This window comes from Lampetra fluviatilis, chromosome 51, assembly GCF_964198595.1.
Source record: "Lampetra fluviatilis chromosome 51, kcLamFluv1.1, whole genome shotgun sequence".
NCBI classification, from domain to species: domain Eukaryota; kingdom Metazoa; phylum Chordata; class Hyperoartia; order Petromyzontiformes; family Petromyzontidae; genus Lampetra; species Lampetra fluviatilis.
Window position 1 is genome coordinate 8,240,923 of NC_136325.1, and position 20,353 is coordinate 8,261,275.

General features: G+C 50.1%; 1 protein-coding gene and 1 non-coding gene across 3 annotated transcripts in view; both read left to right on the forward strand.

The window, feature by feature from the left end:
* Positions 1–20,353, forward strand: part of LOC144948800 (uncharacterized) — a 184,303-nt gene that overhangs the window by 160,953 nt on the left and 2,997 nt on the right. The gene's annotated exons all lie outside the window — the stretch shown is intronic.
* LOC144948971 (U6 spliceosomal RNA) lies at positions 4,575–4,681 on the forward strand. Its single transcript, XR_013640227.1, has one exon. It is a non-coding gene; the product is annotated as a U6 spliceosomal RNA (small nuclear RNA).

The window sequence follows — 20,353 nt, forward strand, 5'->3', positions numbered from 1 at the left end:
GGGCACACCGCCGCCACCACCACCACCCCCTTCTCTCCCTCCCTCCCTCTCTTTTTTTACGATCCCTCTTTCACTCCTTCTCTCTCCCTCTTTCACTCCCTCTCCCTCTCTTTTTTACGATCAGTGGGAACAAGAAGATGCTCGGTGTAGTCGGCACTTTGCTTCGTTCATCATTTCGTATTTTTTTTTACACTTTTAGACTTAGCTTTATGTAAAACCCCCACCTCTCGCTCACTCTCTCGCTCTCTCTCTCGTTCTGCACCTCCCTCCTTCTCCCTCTTTTCCTCCCTATCTCCCTCTTTCACTCCCTCTGTGCTCAGGCGAAGATGGCGGTGTACAGAACGAGGAAAAAGATGCTGGAAGGGGACACTGACGGCTGCTCTGTGCTTCCAGTGTTCAGGGGCCTGCTCAAGGCGCGGCTCCGGCTGGAGCACGCCATGTACCACACATATGTTGGTGATGTGCAGCGCGTCTTCTTCGAACGCTGGGGAGCCGGACAAGCCCCTCTCTGTACCAGCGTGGACGGCACCCTCGTGTTCACCTTCTGAAGCGCGCGCTCGTCACGGTGGCGTGCGCGATGACCACCACCACCACGTGGCTTTTCTTTCGTGTTGTGCGCGCTGCATTTAGCTCCACAGCGCGTGGATTTGTAGCGTTTATTCGTTTGTTTTCTGGTGACTTTGTGTGTTTCATATCGGAATCGCCTCCAGTGCTGTTGCTGCTGGCGGCAATAAAAGTTGTTTAAAAGTCAAAAGTCTATCATGAGAGGAGGGAGAGGGAGGGGATGGGTGGCGCTCAGAGAGGAGCGCTGGTGGGAACTGGCTGACCGCTATCAGTCGGCCCCATCTCACAAGTTATCCTCACAAAGGCTCCCGTGTCGGGAATACGGGGTGGGGAGTGGCAAGGGAGGAGGTCTTCACGGTGTTGTGAAGCCGTGAAGACCCCCTGTCACACACGGATCTGTCCGATCGGATGACTCCGTCGACTCTTCTCAGGCCGGCCTGCCACGTATCTCTCTCGTTGAGATCGCGATTGTGATGTTGATGCTCATCAGAGGCGTACCCCGAGGATTAGCTGAGCCCCCCCCCCTCCCCCAACATCCACTACCTTGCACCTCCCACCGGCCTCGGCTAAGATCAGTGGCAGGCGAGATCTGAGACGATGTTGTAGGATTGCCACCTGTCCTGGTTTGATCCGGACAATCCGGGAGATGGCAGGGAGTTGTTTTGCATCGAGTGTCTAGTGCTGGTTTTGTGTTGACCATCTTAACGGGACGATGCAGCCAGGGTTTGATGACAAACTAAACCATTTTTTTTATTTTACAAGCTAAGGCCCACTGAGCTATGTGGCTATTTTTGCAGATGCGACCTGGCCACAAATGATAGCTCAACGAAGTGTGGGGAATTATAGCAGCAGCCAAATCCCCTAATCGCGTGATGTTGATTCTAAATGTGGAGAGAGAAACCCGGAGGACCCGGTGAGAGAGAGAGAGAGGCACTCAAACTCCAAATATACAACAGGCGTCAGGGTCGGGATCGAACCCACGACCACAGGCATACCAGGCGAGGTAGTTAACATCTCCTAGCCACCGTGATGATGAGAGAGAGAGACGTCCAAACCCCAACTATACAGCAAGAGTCAGGGTCGGGATCGAACCCACGACCACCCGCATATCAGGCGAGGTAGTTAACATCTCCTAGCCACCGTGATGATGATGGGAAAGAGACACGCAAACTTCAAATATACAACAGGCGTCAGGGTCGGGATCGACCCGTCGACCACCTGCACACCAGGCGAGGTAGTTAACATCTCCTAGCCACCGTGGCGCCCCGAGACTCAGTGACGACTGAAAAATATGTCTGCGATTTGTGATGTGGAAGAGGTGCCAACTCTACCGCCCCCCCAGTCCATGCACCGACCCACACCACACTAACCACCGTGGTTAAGTATGGTCAAATAGACATGCGTAGGGGTGGGGGCCTTATTCCAACAATGTATTGACAAAGAGGCTGATCATCATTATTATTTTAATGCATTTACTGTTTCAATAATGTCGTTACCGTCCAGTTCGAGGCCACGTGAATGTCATCCTCTCTCTCTCTGTCGTGAGAATGATTTTTATATTTTTAAACTTTCGATCGCTCGCTCATTCGTCGCGCTCGTCTCGCGATGTTCCGTGGACATACTCGCAGAGATCCGCCGCTGCCTCTTCACCGCAATGTCTCACGTTCGATGCAACGGGAAACGTGAGCGACGCTCACAACAACGAGCGGAGCTCCGGGCGTCTAAAACGCGCAGGGAGTTGGCACAGTGGCGAGCAGGGGCGGGTGGCGGTGCAGCCGCCTGCGTAGCTCAGTCGACCCGTGACTTTTGGCACTTCACGTGACTTCTAAGTGCACCTGGCCTGGCACAAGCACCGTGGTGACGTCGCCGCCACTTAGTAGTGAAGGGCGGTGGTTGTTGTTGTTGATGATGGTGGTGGTTGTGGTTGTGGCGCAGTGGTGACACTAGCGCCTCACAGCAAAAAACGCCTGAGTTCGATGTTCAACTCGGGCGTCTGTCTGTGTAGAATTCGAATGTTCTCCCTGTTCTGTAGAGAGTGAGGGCGTGAGTACATGGGGAGCGGTGGCGCAGCGGTTAGGGCGCTGCGCCTTGAACCTTGCGACCCGGGTTCGATTCCAGCTCACGGTCACTAACACCGGTGACGATTTTCTGAACCTGCCCTGTACCTCCCCTAGGTCGGCTCAGCCTGAAATTGAGTACCTGGTGCGATGTGTAAACTCGAGAGACAAATGCGGCCGGGCGAGGTGCTGGCCAACCCACCCCCTCGTGTGCCGTGCCAGACGTCATAGGTGCTGCTCGCTTAACAGCCCTTGCCCCAAAAGTCAGCTGAGGCTTTACGGGGGATATTTGCCTTTATTCGTGAGTGCAGTTCGTGTGATCTCGCCCTGTTCTGCGTGGCCTTCCTCGGGGCTCCATCGTACAGAAAACTCACCGCGGTGTTGACAACAACAACGACGACGACTACACCAAACAAACTAGCATCCCATCTTCTTGGTTCTTTCGGTAAAGTCACGTAGAAGGGAAATAATAAAATAATAAAAATAAAACATAATAAAATAATTCTCACGACGTTTCGGCCACAACGCAAGCAGCCGTCCTCAGGTGAAGAACAGGTGTGTCGGAAAGACAGCGTCTGAATGCTGTCTGAATGCTGTCTTTCCGACAGACCTGTTCTTCACCTGAGGACGGCTGCTTGCGTTGTGGCCGAAACGTCGTGAGAATTATTTTATTGTTTAATTCTTATTATTTTATTATTTCCCTTCTACGTGACTTTACCGAAAGAACCAAGAAGATGAATCCCTGCAGTCACGAAAGCTTTAAATCGAAATGTAAACTAACATCCCATTGCTCAAAATGTTTTCTGCAAGTGACTCTGTTGTGATTCCTCGCGGAGACAACAGCAGCAGCAAAATCGCCCCCCTACCGCCAGCAACCAGGACAGGACCCTCCTCAAATAGCTAGGATTGTCCTGGAGTAGGTATTATTAATCATTGCCGTCGTCATCGTCATCACCATCACACCGAGCAGCGATCCGTTCCGTATCCGCGTGAAAAGGGCTCCCGCTCCTCCTGCTGCTACTTTTCCTCCTTTTTTTTACGATCAGTGGAAACAAGAAGATGCTCCGTGTAGTCGGCACTTTGCTTCGTTCATCATTTCGTTATTTTTTTTTATAACTTTGCTTTATGTAAACCCCCACCTCTCGCTCACTCTCTCGCTCACTCTCTCGCTCACTCTCTCGCTCACTCTCTCGCTCACTCTCTCGCTCACACTCTCGGTCACTCTCTCGCTCACTCTCTCGCTCACTCTCTCGCTCACTCTCTCGGTCACTCTCTCGCTCACTCCCTCGCTCACTCTCTCGCTCACTCTCTCGGTCACTCTCTCGCTCACTCTCTCGCTCACTCTCTCGGTCACTCTCTCGCTCTCTCTCTCTCGGTCACTCTCTCGGTCACTCTCTCGGTCACTCTCTCGGTCACTCTCTCGGTCACTCTCTCGCTCACTCTTTCGCTCACTCTCTCGCTCACTCCCTCGCTCACTCTCTCGCTCACTCTCTCGCTCACTCTCTCGCTCACTCTCTCGCTCACTCTCTCGCTCACTCTCTCGCTCACTCTCTCGCTCACTTCCTCGCTCACTCTCTCGCTCACTCTCTCGCTCACACTCTCGGTCACTCTCTCGCTCACTCTCTCGCTCACTCTCTCGCTCACTCTCTCGGTCACTCTCTCGCTCACTCCCTCGCTCACTCTCTCGCTCACTCTCTCGGTCACTCTCTCGCTCACTCTCTCGCTCACTCTCTCGGTCACTCTCTCGCTCTCTCTCTCTCGGTCACTCTCTCGGTCACTCTCTCGGTCACTCTCTCGCTCACTCTCTCGCTCACTCTCTCGCTCACTCTTTCGCTCACTCTCTCGCTCACTCCCTCGCTCACTCTCTCGCTCACTCTCTCGCTCACTCTCTCGTTCACTCTCTCGCTCACTCTCTCGCTCACTCTCTCGCTCACTCTCTCGCTCACTCTCTCTGTACTTGCTCCGGCAGTACATATACTAAAATTGGAACGATGCAGAGAAGATTAGCATGGCCCCTGCGCAAGGATGACACGCAATTCTCTCTCGCTCACTCTCTCGCTCTCTCTCTCGCTCTTTGCTTCTTCTTACCCCCCCTCTCTCTCTACCCCCCATCTCTCTCTACCCCCCCCCCTCTCTCTCTACCCCCCCCCCCCCCCCTCTCTCTACCCCCCCCCCTCTCTCTACCCCCCTCTCTTTACCCCCCCCCCCTCTCTCTCTCTACCCCCTCCCCTCTCTGCTGCTCCTTCTCCTCCTTCTTCTCCTCCTCCTCCTCCTGCTCGCAGAAACGGCGTCGCTACCCCCCCCCCCCGCTACCCCCTACTCGGGGTGCCCCACGCGGCGCTCCCAAGCGCCTTGGATTCCAGCAGAGTAAGCGAAGCCCTCAACGGCGCCTTTCTTCCCCTTGGAGCTCTCGTCGTCTTCATTAATGCAAAGCTCTTCTCGCTGTTTGGGGGTCTCCGCTCCGAGTGGCCCTGCCCCTTAACAAAGAGCTTCTCTTTGTCGGTGACCCTCCCCCCTCCTCCTTCCCTACCCACTCTACCCCCCCCCACATCGTCCGCGTACGAACCACGTGCTGGTCATGTGACTCGCAAAAAGGATGTCCCCTCCACCTCCTCCAACTCCTCCTCCAGCTCCTCCTCGTGTCCCTTGTCGGGTCGGTGAGGTCACCCACTCGGCACCAACTCACTCCCCGGGATGCCCCCCCCCCACCCCCCCCCCCGACTTTGATGCCCCCGGAAATTGTAGTTTTGTTGATATTCAGTGGAGAAAATAACTTTGAAATGTTGTTTTTATTGTTCGTTAATGTAGGGCCCTGTTTTGAAAGATGTATATTTCGGACCCCCCCCCCCCCATCCATTCGTCCAGCCCCCGTTCTACCCCCTGCCCCCAACCCCTCACCCCCCACCCTACCCCTTGCCCCCCTTGGGAAGTTTCTGACACTGCTTAGTCACCTTGATGGTGGGGGGGTGGTTCCGAAACATCAATCTCTAGCGCGCAAGGTCAGCCATGGTCAATCCACTGCTGGATGATGATTGATGAAGGCCTCCCCCAAAGCGGCCACTAATCTTACGATCTTGCGACGCAACAATCCGCCCCGGCCACCTGAAGATGATCTCATCACTCCGTCTCCTCGCGGTGGCCGTCCCCAGTCTTCTTGTGGGTTTACATGAGTGGGTTTATATGCAGGGAGTTATATGGGTGGGGGGTTATATGGGTGGGTTTATATGGGTGGGGTTATATGGGTGGGGTTATATGGGGGGGTTTGTATGGGTGGGGTTATATGGGTGGGTTATATGGGTGGGGTTATATGGGTGGGTTTATATGGGTGGGGTTATATGGGTGGGGTTATATGGGTGGGTTTATATGGGTGGGTTTATATGGGTGGGGTTATATGGGTGGGGTTATATGGGTGGGTTTATATGGGTGGGGTTATATGGGTGGGTTTATATGGGTGGGTTTATATGGGTGGGGTTATATGGGTGGGGTTATATGGGTGGGTTTATATGGGTGGGTTTATATGGGTGGGGTTATATGGGTGGGGTTATATGGGTGGGTTTATATGGGTGGGTTTATATGCAGGGGGTTATATGGGTGGGGTTATATGGGTGGGGTTATATGGGTGGGGTTATATGGGTGGGGGGTTATATGGGTGGGTTTATATGGGTGGGTTTATATGGGGGGGTTTGTATGGGTGGGGTTATATGGGTGGGTTTATATGGGTGGGGTTATATGGGTGGGGGGTTATATGGGTGGGTTTATATGGGGAGGGTTTGTATGGGTGGGGTTATATGGGTGGGTTTATATGGGTGGGGTTATATGGGTAGGGTTATATGGGTGGGTTTATATGGGGGGGTTTGTATGGGTGGGGTTATATGGGTGGAGTTATATGGGTGGGTTTGTATGGGTGGGGCTATATGGGTGGGTTTATATGGGTGGGGTTTTATGGGTGGGTTTATATGGGTGGGGTTATATGGGTGGGGTTATATGGGGGGGTTTGTATGGGTGGGGCTATATGGGTGGGTTTATATGGGTGGGTTTGTATGGGTGGGGCTATATGGGTGGGTTTGTATGGGTGGGGCTATATGGGTGGGTTTGTATGGGTGGGTTTGTATGGGGGGGGGGGGTTATATGGATGGGTTTGTATGGGTGGGGTTATATGGGTGGGTTTGTATGGGGGGGGTTATATGGGTGGGTTTGTATGGGTGGGTTTGTATGGGTGGGTTTGTATGGGTGGGGTTATATGGATGGGTTTGTATGGGTGGGTTTGTATGGGTGGGTTTGTATGGGTGGGGTTATATGGGTGGGTTTGTATGGGGGGGGTTATATGGGTGGGTTTGTATGGGGGGGGTTATATGGGTGGGTTTGTATGGGTGGGTTTGTATGGGTGGGTTTGTATGGGTGGGGTTATATGGATGGGTTTGTATGGGTGGGTTTGTATGGGTGGGTTTGTATGGGTGGGGTTATATGGGTGGGTTTGTATGGGGGGGGGTTATATGGGTGGGGTTATATGGGTGGGTTTGTATGGGTGGGTTTATAGGGGTGGGGTTATATGGGTGAGGTAATATGGGTGGGGTTATATGGGTGGGTTTGTATGGGTGGGTTTATATGGGGGGGGTTATATGGGTGAGGTAATATGGGTGGGGTTATATGGGTGGGTTTGTATGGGTGGGTTTATATGGGTGGGTTTGTATGGGTGGGTTTGTATGGTCGCGATGCTCATGCGTGCGTGGCTGCCGTTGCTGTGATTTGCTTAACCGCAGTGTTCATCCGCGCAGCAAGCAGTCACCATCACGAGCAGCAGTCGTCATCGCGTGCCGTGAGCGGCGGTGCTCTGTAGATATAGAAATGCAATTAGATTTTGATTTAAAGCTTTCGTAACTGCATGGATTCATATTCTTGGTTCTTTCGGTAAAGTCACGTAGAAGGGAAACACTAATATAATAAAAAATAAAACATATTACAATTCTCACGACGTTTCGGCCACAACGTAAGCAGCCGTCCTCAGGTGAAGAACAGAGCTGTCGGGAAGACAGCGTTCTAATGCATTTGATTATGTTTAATTTTTATTCTTTTATTGTTTCCCTTCTACGTGACTTCACCGAAAGGACCAAGAATATGCAATTAGATGTCGGTGAGATGGTTCAAGATGGACCGTGACGCCGGCACGGCCCAGCCTTCCGCTCGTTTGCCAAGCGATCACGTGACCTTCATGGCCCACTGTGAAGTAGACGGAACGGATCTTTTCTATGGTCTGGGTTTGGCCCGCGCCATATCGGTGATGACCAGGGTGTTCTATAAGCGGCAAGCGACGTGCACGCTACCTTTTGGCTGCGTCACCGCCCCATGCATAGCCTATACACGTGTGTCTAACGTGTGTGTCCAACATGTGTCCAATGTGTGTGTCCAACATGTGACCAACACGTGTGTCGAACGTGTGTCCAACATGGTGTGTCCAACGTGTATCCAACATGGTGTGTCCAACGTGTATCTAACGTGTCCAATATATATGTGTGTGTCCAACTGTGATACGTGTTTTAGTATCGTATCGTGTTACTTTATTTGTGATGTTTCGTATTTTACCAGGTAAGGCCAACTGAGCTACGTAGTTTTTGTCCAGAAGCGACCTGGACATCACAAATGATAGCTCAACGAAGTGGCTCTTCGCGTGGCGATGTTTCGCATCCAGATACTCTAAACGCGTGATGTTGATTCTCAAATGTGGAGGAGGAAAACCGGAGGACCCGGAGAATAATCCACGCGTGTCTAGCAGATAACGGTGCGCGTCATTGCGATGTATTCCGAAATCAAATCCATCCCAAATGCCCTCTGTCTCTGTCTATCTCTCTGACCGTCGTCTTTGTCCACTGTCTTAGGAACGATGTCAGAAAGAAAGAAAGAAGGAAAAAAGTCACCTGGGGAGTTCGCCGTTGTGGAATAAACAACAAAAGGTCCACCGCGTGACCGCAGCTCGCAGGAAGGTGCCTCCGAGGGATGAATGGGAGCAGTGAGGTGGCTCGCCGTGGAGCTCCCAAGGGGGCCCTCTCCACGTTTCCCCCCTTGCCAAGACTCCCCCCCCCCACCACGTGTGCCACGCTCTCGCGGGGGGGTCCAGAGGGCGGCACGCCCTAGGCGCTACGACCTCGTTCCGCGAGCCGAGGGCGCGCAGTGGGGGAGCTTGTCGCGCCGAGGAGATACCGAGAAGGGGGGTCGCAAACCGCGACAGCCAAAACCTCCGATACCACCGCTCGCTTCGACCGCTGCTGCTGCCACCACTGCCACCACCGCCACCACCACCACTGTGATCGTGACCTCCTCAACAGCCGCCAGCACCAGCAAGACGTGGAAGAGGCTTCGGAGATAGGTGAGAACAAGAACGCCCTTCACCCGTCCCCACCTGGCCCTGACTTACGAACCTCCGGCCTCTGCGCACGCACAGCCATCTTTGTAAATCCACCGCTTTGCGAGGGCCTCGTTCCTTCGCTCACTCATTCAATTGCCAAGCCACTCAGCAACTCATCCACCCGTCAAACCCACCCGCTCGCTCACGCTCACCCATCGACCCACTCAATCATTCAGCCACTCATCCACCGACCAGCATTGTCACCTGTCCGGGAATTGGCGTCTGTGTTTGGGCGGGTTGCAGGAATTGATCTTGGATCGAGATCTGCCACCGGTGGTGTTGCGTTAAACTTCATTGCAGGAGGCTGCAGCGCGGTACTGAGTATAAACGATGTTCGGTTTTGGGTGGGCAGCAGAACACGTGGCAAGCCAGAGATGAGCCCAGAGGAGCTCCACACGGACCATCGTGGGAGTTGCGTGACGATACATTTCACTTCGCTTGCCAGCGGTGCTGTTAGACGAAAGGGGGGTGGGAGCGTAGACGTGGGAGAGCAGTACAGTGCAACAATGAATCTCGATTCATGAGCCTTCTCCCGAAGGCCCCCCAGCCTTGCCCCAGTCCGTTAGAGACGCTCCGTCAGTCGAGGTTTTGAGGGCTCGTCTGAAAATCACAAGTATCTTCTCTTGCGTATCTGTCCATGCAAGGGGGTGTTGTTTTCCTCTCTGTTTTCATGTCAAGGGCTTTTGCTGGGATCGTGTTGTAAAGCGCTGTGAGTCCTCGTGTGAATGTCGCCATATATTCAACTTTTGATTTTTTTCATTCGGTGCAATTGTGAACAACAGCCGCATCAGACATGAGTACATCGAATCGGCGTAATAATTTGGTTCACTGCGACTCAAAGACTCGGTCCCTACGAGGCGTGCGGTGACATTATTTTACTTTTATTATTTTAAATTTTAATTTTTTACCTACGTGACTTTACCGAAAAAACCTAAGAATATGAATCCTTGCAGTCACGAAAGCTTCAAATCTAGAATTATTACCCTCTACGGGGAGGAATTCCACCCATCTGTTAGAGTTTTTAACAGACAACGAGACAAGCCACCTGAAGACGGAGGCTTGTGTTGCCTCCGAAACGTCGTGATTTTTATTTTATTTTTTATTTTACTTTTATTAATTTGAATTTTTTACCTACGTGACTTTACCGAAAAAACACAAGAATATAATTAGGAGACGCCCCCACGTGCTGCTCGCCATTTGAAGGCCTGCAGAGACCAGAATCGGTGATCTCGCCGACAATGTGCTCAGGGGAGGCAATTCCATGCGTTGCAGGTCACGCGGTGGCTTTGTGGCGTTTCAGTTGCATACGCCGTGATGTGGCCAGCGCCACACCCCTAAGCCGTCTTTGTCTCCCCCGTGCCAATGTTTATGCACCACCACCCCAGCTGCCCTTTTAAGGCTAAGTTTACCTACGGGCGGCCCAGAACCGATTCAGATATTTGTGACCGACAGTTAGCCGCGGCTAGGAAATCAAGCTCAGGTGAGCGATGTCTGCTGCTTGCAGCACGATGTTTTGCTGCCACAAGGCAGCAGACATCGTGCTGCGATGATGGCGTGTGTTGCTATGATTTATTTTGTTTTATTTCTACCTACGTGACTTACCGAATGAAACAAAGAGTATGGATTCCTGCAGTCACGAAAGCTTCAAATCAGGATTCAGGTGAGCAGGTTAGGAACGCAATGCTCTAACGGTCGAACCGGTGACTGCCATGCACAGACAACAACAACACCCCCTGTTCGCAACGATGTGGCGGTGACTTCATCACGGCGCTTGTGCCAGGCTAGGTGCACCTTGAGGCCACGTGATGTGTCGAAGGATCTCGTTGGTGCTACGACTGAGATGACTGGCAAATGCACCACCTGTGCACAATAATTCTAGATTTGAAGCTTTCGTGACTGCAAGGATTCATACTCTTAGTTCTTTCGGTAAAGTCACGTAGGTAAAAAATTTAATTTAAATTAATAAAATAAAAATGTGATTTTTATAATTATTTTATTTTTTATTAATTTTAATTTCATTTTTTACCTACGTGGCTTTACCAAAAGAACTAACTGTGCAAAATATATATATCTTGAATAGTTGACGTTTCAGGCAACGGTCCTTCCTCGTGGCAGCCATATGAATGATGATAACAAAGACAAAGATCCCCCCGTGTGGCCTGAACAAACTGTTAGCGAGCACCTACGAAGGCCTGCACGGCACACGTGGTGGTGGGTGGCTTTTATCTCCCGAGTGGTGATGCTTACACGTCGCACCAGGTACTCATTCGGGGAGGACCTGGGACCGGTTCAGATACTCTCCGCTGGTCTTTAGCGCGAATCGTACCCCGGCTGCCGAGTTTATAGCACGGCGCAAAAAACCACCGCCAGCTACATTGTGTGGGTTTTGTTGTTTGTCTTGGCTATGGGATTTAACCAGGGAACCCGGGAGGAAACCCATGCGGAACGGGCTGGGCGGTGTGGAGAGCATACACAATCCAGGGAGAAATGCCGCCTAGTCTGGATTGGAGCCCCCGTGGTGTGTGGCTGTGTGTATGTGCGGTATGTTGAGCATCTGTTGTGTTGAATCACAGTTCCCATGATCACTGTTCCATTGTTTTTATAGCTTTATTTTGGTGATTTCGAAAACGTTTTGGTTTAGCCATTTTTGTTTGTTGTAGTACAGAGTTAGACTGATAACTATAATCTAAATTGTCTTATGGGTGTTATTGTTTGACTTGCATCCCACTGGGATTTTTGCACACAGTATTGATATGCGGTGCTTTGTCTGGAAGACTTTGCCGGTTTTTCCTGGATTTTTCTGCTGCGCGTAGTCTTAAGATGTCCTTTGTTCATGTTTTTGTTTGATGCGGTTGCACCCGATTCAAGAGCAGCATGGCTCACGGGGCTCTACTTAATAAATTAAACTGAAACTGAAATGTGCGTGCCAAGTGGTACCATTAACAAAGCTCGCAAAGAGAGTATTAATTCTAGATTTGAAGCTTTCGTGACTGTAAGGATTCATACTCTGAGGTTTTTTTGGTGAAGTCGCGTAGGTAAAAAATAAAATTAATAAAAGTAAAATTAAAATTAAAAAAACACGACGTTTCGGAGGCAACACAAGCTTCCGTCTTCAATGTTTATCAAATTGTTTTTTTTTTATTTACATAGCATAGCAAAAAACAAAATTCTAATCACAATATATTGGGGGGAACATTTTGAGCATATTCGAATAGTGGTCCTGACCACTGCGGCCTCGTCTTCCGCCCTGAATCATTCCCCCGTTTGTCCCCCGAACGACCCCGCCCCGCCCCTCCACCCATCCCCCCTCCAGTAAATTCTGCCGCTGATTAAGAAAACTGTTGGAATCCAATCGAGTCGGTTGGTGGATGTCACCCTGCGGTAATGGAAATGTAAAGTCAGCATGATCGCTCTCAAAAGATACAAAAAAAAACTAAGCAACGCAAGAAATCGATAAGCCACGCGTGTCTCAGAGGAACGCACGCGCCTCGATCAGTTCGAGATGTCAACTACCTCGCCTGGTGTACAGGAGGTCGTGGGTTCGATCCTGACCCTGACACCTGCTGTATATTTGGAGTTTGCGTGTCTATCTCTCACCCCGTGTTGAGATGTCAACTACCTCGCCAGGTGTACAGGAGGTCGTGGGTTCGATCCCGGACCCTGACGCCTGCTGCTGTATATTTGTAGTTTGCGTGTCTCTCTCATCATCACGCTTGCGAGATGCTAACTACCTCGCCTGGTGTACAGGAGGTCGTGGGTTCGATCCCGACCCTGACGCCTGCTGCTGTATATTTGGAGTTTGCGTGTCTCTCTCTCTCATCATCATCACGCTGGCGAGATGTTAACAACCTCGCCTGGTATGAAGGAGGTCGTGGATTCGATCCCGACCCTGACGCCTGCTGCTGCATATTTGGAGTTTGCGTGTCTCTCTCTCTCTCTCTCACATCATCACGGTGGCTAGGAGATGTTAACTACCTCGCCTGGTATGCAGGAGGTCTTGGGTTCGATCCCGACCCTGACGCCTGCTGCTGTGTATTTAGAGTTTTCGTGTTGTCCCCGTGGTCGCGTGGATTTTTCTCCCCCAGTTTTTTACCTCCACATTTTAGAATCAACGTGTGTTTTAGAGCATTGGCTGCTATAAATGTCCACGCCATGATAAGCCACTTCTTTGAGCTATCATTTATAGGCCAGGTCGCTTCTGAAAAATGTCGACATGGCTCAGTGGGGCCTTACCTGCTAAAATAAAAATCGTAAAAATATCTCACTTTAGTGTCCAGCTACGGTCATCAACGCGACGCACGGCATTCTGGGAGCGCGAAATTTCAATAGCATCGATTTCAAATCAAGCGAACTCTGGAGCGGTTTCGACTTCCCGTTGTCTCATCAGCAGAGAGTCAGACTGGCTTGAATCAACGCCGGTGAGCTACGGATCGTAAGTCAAACGTTCGACTCACCCTCAGATCACTGGGGGCTCGGAGTCTAGTGCGCTAACCGCTGCACCACCGTTCCAACCCCAGGCAGTTCTCTCTGCGCTCGATTGCGTCCGAGTGGAAGAGACTCGCAGCCAATCACAGCACTGGAGGGGAGGGTGGAGGGTGGCAGCCGTCAAGCACAACGCAATCCCTGTCGTGCGGCGTCTCTTTCATCGGTCCAGTTTATTTTGAAGTAGCCTTGTGAGCTAAGAAGCCCTTGCATCGGGTTTCATCGACAAGCGCATGGTCCCCTGGCAAACACGACGTGTCGTGAACCTCGCCAGCCCCTCCCTTCCCCTATCATCGCCCTTCCTTGCCCTCCCCAACACTCCAAGTCCATCATCCCCTTTGCACCATCAGCCGATTACTAATGTACCATTTATAATTGTGCGTGAAGCGCTTTGATAAAAGCGCCGTGGAAAATCGTAGGCAAGATACGGTGTCGCCAGAAAGAGAGAAATTTAAAATAAATAGGTCATTGAGACAAAACACGGCTACAAAGCACATAATGTAGAATATATCACGAAATTATATTTTTAATATTGAACAAAAGTGAGGATGTTGGTGAAAGAACGTATTGCAAAAAGGCATAAAAACGGAAATGGCACAACAGTTTCCCTGAGAAACATGAACATTTCAGGTTAGAGTAATGATGACAGAAATCGCGATATTGCGCCGAGTAAAATAATGCAGCATCCATAAAAAACAACAATAATCATGGTGATGATGCTGATGATGGTGATGATGGTGATGATGGTGATGATGATGCTGATGATGCTGATGATGGTGATGATGGTGATGATGCTGATGATGGTGGTGATGGTGGTGATGCTGATGATGGTGATGATGGTGATGATGATGCTGATGGTGGTGATGCTGATGATGGTGATGATGGTGATGAAGCTGATGATGGTGATGATGATGCTGATGATGGTGATGATGGTGGTGATGGTGGTGATGGTGATGATGCTGATGATGCTGATGATGGTGGTGATGCTGATGATGCTGATGATAGTGGTGATGCTGATTATGATGATGATGGTGGTGATGCTGATGATGGTGATGATGCTGATGATAGTGATGCCCCGAGTCTCCAGGGGGACGGCGGGGGAGGGGCCTGCGATCAATGGCCAGAGCGCTTCTCTGTTTAAACCACCCCCCCATTGGCAGCCCAGAGCGCATCGTCACAACAACAATAACAACAGCAACAACAACAGCAACAACAATAACAACACAATAACAACAACAGCAACAACAATAACAACAACAATAACAACAATAACAACAGCAACAACAACAGCAACAACAATAACAACAACAACAATAACAACAACAACAAAAACAACTATAACAACAACAATAACAACAACAATAACAACAGCAACAATAACAACAATAACAACAAAAACAGCAACAATAACAACAACAACAATAACAACAGCAACAACAACAACAATAACAACAACAACAATAACAACAACAGCAACAACAACAACAACAGCAACAACAACAATAACAGCAACAACAGCAGCAGCAGGAGGATGCGGCTGGCGTTCAGCTGAGGAGGGAGCCGCCCTCGCTGAGCGTTCGGTCGTCACGAGTGTCAAAAATCAGCCAATCAGAAGAGGATGTGCAGGAGGAGGAGGTGCAGGAGGAGGTGCAGGAGGAGGTGTAGGAGGAGGTGCAGGAGGAGGAGATGTAAGAGGAGGTGCAGGAGGAGGTGTAGGAGGAGGAGGTGCAGGATTATGTGCAGGAGGAGGTGTAGGAGGAGGTGCAGGAGGAGGTGTAGGAGGAGGTGTAGGAGGAGGTGCAGGAGGAGGTGTAGGAGGAGGTGCAGGAGGAGGTGCAGGAGGAGGTGCAGGAGGAGGAGGTGCAGGAGGAGGTGCAGGAGGAGGTGCAGGAGGAGGTGCAGGAGGAGGAGGTGCAGGAGGAGGTGCAGGAGGAGGTGCAGGAGGAGGTGCAGGAGGAGGAGGTGCAGGAGGAGGTGCAGGAGGAGGTGCAGGAGGAGGAGGTGCAGGAGGAGGTGCAGGAGGAGGTGCAGGAGGAGGTGCAGGAGGAGGAGGTGCAGGAGGAGGTGCAGGAGGAGGTGCAGGAGGAGGTGCAGGAGGAGGTGCAGGAGGAGGTGCAGGAGGAGGTGCAGGAGGAGGACGAGGCCGCGCACGCTCATTGGCTGAGCCCGGGTGCGTGACGTCACGCGGCCCTAACGCGCCGTTCAATAAGCAGGTGAAAGTATGACAAATACGAATTGTGTTTTATACCCTTCGCGGCAATGAAACAGGAGGTGTTCAAACACCAAGCTGAAACCTTTTGCGCGGGATCGCGTCTGCGTTAACCACACGTACTTGCGGTGAACGTTCAAACAAAATATGCTCCGGTAACAAGCATATACTCTGATAAAATCTGCGTTGTTTTTAATAAAAGTGATTGGTCTACACAAGAGACGGCAGCCTTCTTCAGGGCCTCATTTCGCCGCCAGTGACAGAGAACGCCTAAAGGCGAACAGCACAAAGACAATGCACTACCGGAGCATTCATAGCACGGGTTCAGTTCAGTTCATGTATTAGGTATATAACCCTGTTAGCCATGCGGCTCTTGACTCGGGTGCAACCGCAACAAACAAAAACATGAACAAGAAACATCTTAAAGTGACTACACGCAACAGAAAAATCCAGGAAAAAACAGCAAAGTCTTCCAGAAAAAGCACCGTACACCAACGCTGTGTGCAAAAATCCCAGTGGGATGCAAGTCAAACAATAACAACCATAAGACAATTTGGATTAAAGTTATCAGTCTGACTGTACTACAACAAACAAATATGGCTAAACCAAAACGTTTTCGAAATCACCAAAATAAAGCTGTTAAAACAATGTAACAGTGAGCAGCTATGTCATTTATGGCTCAACCCAAGCAATATATATGATCTGAGCATGTTTGCATGGTTAATACAGACTTCATTCGTTGCAAAAGGTATCTTAATTGATGTGTGAACATCTTAAACACCTCCTGTTTTATTGCGATAAAGGGTTTCAAGCGTATCTTCTTGGTTCTTTCGGTAAAGTCACGTAGAATGGAAATAATAAAATAAAAACACACAATTAAATAATTCTCACGACAGACCTGTTCTTCATCTGAGGACGGCTGCTTGCGTTGTGGCCGAAACGTCGTGAGAATTATTTTATTATGTTTTATTTGTATTATTTTATTATTTCCATTCTACGTGACTTTACCGAAAGAACCAAGAAGATGAATCCCTGCAGTCACGAAAGCTTTTAATCGAAATTATTATATTATGTTTTATTTTTATTATTGTATTATTTACATTCTACGTGACTTTACCGAAAGAACCAAGAATAAGATGAATCCCTGCAGTCACGAAAGCTTTAAATCGAGGTTTCAAGCGTAATTCGTATTTCTCATACTGTGACACTGCCAGAGAGAAATGTGTCCCCTCTATGAGGAGGCTACTGCAGGTTCCGCCGTGCCTCGCAGGACCACCACGGCAGAGTGCTCTGCCCATTGAACGCGTTGCACCCTCGGTGTGCACCTGGGGGGGGGCTGGGAGGGGGGGGTGCGCTCACTGCTACAGTCTCCACCACTTCCCCTCCCGGTCACCTTAGAGCCGTTTGTTCCTTAACGGCCGCCTTTATTTGCTTTGATTGATTATTTTATTTTTCTTCTCCCACTGGGAAATCTCAAGAAGGCTGCGTCATCCCTGGCTGAAGAGTTGCCAAAAGTTGGCAGGAGGGTGGGGGGAGGCGGGGGCGGTGGGCTCGAACGTTGGCCGTGTGTGCCACCCAGCACGGCTTCTGTGTCCTTGGCCTCCCCTAGGTCGACTCAGCCTCAAATGAGTAGCTGGTGCGGTGCGTGAACATCGCCACTGGGGGGGACAAAGGCGGCCGGGCGTGGTGCTGGTCACCCACCCCCTCGTGTGCCGTGCCGGTCTTTATAGGTGCTCGCTAACAGCACTTGCCACAAAAAGTCTGTCAAGGCTATACGGGGCATCTTTGTCTCTGTCTCGTGGCACGGTCCCTGCCATTCAGATAGGCCTCGGCAAGGTAAGGTAAAAGTGTAAAAACAACGAGCCTATCTTTACCCTACCTTTTACCCTACCACAATACAATCACTCTACCCTACCTTTAACCCTTTAGCAGGTAAGGTAAAAGGTAAAAAGCAACGAGCCTACCTTTTACCCTACCCTTTACCCTTACCCCTTGGCATGTCGACACCTTTACCCTTTTACCCGGTAAAAAGGGTACAATTACCTTACCTTGCCGAGGCCTACGTAAAATAGCGTACTCGAATCGCCGTACGTAATAATACATAATTATGGATAATAATAAAAATAAGTTCGTTCTTAAAATTGTGCCGGGGTCTATCCTAGATGTTGTTGGCCAATCCGCGTGCATCTCATCTCCATCGATATTTGAAAGGAGACGCCTCCGGTGACAGCTGTCTCTGTGCACTGCACCACGTGACCTCGAGCAGAGCATTACGCGTGCAGGGGGTTGTTACGGGGGAATAAGGCGGACAGAAACACAGGGGTGTCTGCACCCACACACGGGTGTCTACATCCACGTCCGCATCGGTTAACCCTGGGGGGCCATGAGGGGGCGCTGTGATCCCCCATAGCCCCCACCCCTCGGAGAGGATTCCTATAAAAGGCGGGGAGCCAGAGGGCTCGGGGCCAGTGTGTTAGAAGCTTACCAGTGAAGACTGAAGACCGGCAGAACAGGCCCTGGGACTCCCCTGGCTCGCTGTCCTTGTCAGGGCCGAGCAGGGCAAGCCAGTGGCGCGGCCCCAAGAGCTCCAGGACTGCTGCTCTTGTAAGAGCACGGCCTGGTTAGCTGGGTGCCGGGATCCGTGCTTGACCAGGGCCGGATCAGATAGCCTCCCCTAGCACTGATAGCGGAGGACTGGGAATAGGACAGTCAGGGAATAGTGCTAGGGGTGTTTCCCGTTGAGTACGGGTGAAGGGGCCGTTACCCCTTCAATTATTGTTACCGCCTTTGGTTAAATAAAAGAGTGTGTCTCAACTACGTCGTCTGACTCACTGAGAACTCACTGCACACGTGCCAGCATTATTTCGTACGGTTGCCATTCACGACTTTATTGTAGCGCAGGGCAAGCAGGAAGGGAGGCGCTGCTCTGTGCCACGCGGTCTGTAGCAGCCTCGCAGTAGGGGGAGAGGATCGCTGCTCCGTGTGTGATCCCAGTTGAGTAGCTTGCGGTGTGATCTCGATTTGAAGCTTTCGCGACCGCAGGAATCCATACTCTTTGGTTCTTTCGGTAAAGTCACGTGGGTAGAAATAAAATCAAATGAAACAAATCACGACGTTTCGATCGCAACACGAGAAATCCTCATCAGGTGTGTTGCGATCGAAACGTCGTGATTTGTTTTATTTTATTTCTACCGACGTGACTTTACCGAAAGAACCAAAGAGTTGCGGTGTGATGTTTTACATTTTCCAAAACGTGGCCCGCGATCTTTGGGCATCCACTGCAAAGCAGAAGGCGCATGGCAGTATTGTAGTCGCTGCCAGTAGGACTAGTCGCATTGATTCAAGGTTAATGCCACGCACACCGAAGTGTTAACCAGGCCGGCCTGCCGGATTCGAACCGCGAACCTCTGCAACAACCCGCCGTTATTAATCACGGAACGACGTGAGTCTCCCCGGTGACTTCCACACTCGGTGTGAAGGTTTTCTTTTTTCTTTTTCGCCAAGGGCACACTCGCCTCCCACTAGCGGCCTTTAATCAATTATTTCGGAACTTAATTTGGAGGGCCAGTGTATTCACGACAGCATCCATTACGAGCAGAAGCCGTAATTAAGTTCGTGCCATTATTATGTTTTTTGCGCAAGGGGCTCGCGTCAAATTGCTATCGGCGTTGGAGCGTCATTGCACCGCATGGAGGTTGAGACTCGTTAGTGGGAGCAGCGAGGTATCGGGTGAATCTTAATCGTGTTCACCGTCATCCTCGCACCGACGCCAATTCACCCGTACCATTACAGCTGCAAGCATGGACATCATCGTCGTCGTCGTCGTAGTGGTGAGGCTCGTGCCTCGCAGCGAGAAGGGCCTGAGTTCGATTACGGAACTCGGGTTCTTGTCCGTGTGGCGTTCGTGCGCTCGCTCTATCGCAGCTCCACGCGGCTTTCCTCCGGGTCCTCCACTTTCCTCCCAAAGCTAAAATAAGAACAAAAAACGATACAATTACTCTTTGGTTCTTTCGGGAAAGTCACGTATAACGAGAAAATAAGAAATTAAATACTAGCATGCTAGTATGCTAGTATTTAATTTATTATAGTATGCTAGTATTTAATTTATTATTTCACGTATGAAGAGAAAATAATAAATTAAATACTAGCATGCTAGTATGCTAGTATTTAATTTATTATAGTATGCTAGTATTTATTTATTATTTCACGTATAAAGATAAAATAATAAATTAAATACTAGCATGCTAGTATGCTAGTATTTAATTTATTATAGTATGCTAGTATTTATGTATTATTTCACGTATAAAGAGAAAATAATCAATTAAATACTTCCATGCTAGTATGCTAGTATTTAATTTCTTATTTTCTCTTATTTTCTCTTTATACGTGACTTTCCCGAAAGAACCAAAGAGTAATTCCTGCAGTCACAAAAGCTCCAAATTAAGTATAATCGATACAATGTAACCGATATTGGCAAATGCATTCCAATGCTGCCACAAAAAATGTAATCCCTGAAAATTACTCAGTTGGGATCACACATCAGCAGCAGCAGCATCGCCACACTGCAAAGACAACGTGGCATTACCCTCCTGAAACCTTTGAGGCTCGGTGAGGCCTTTCTGGGTAAACGTAGTAAATTAT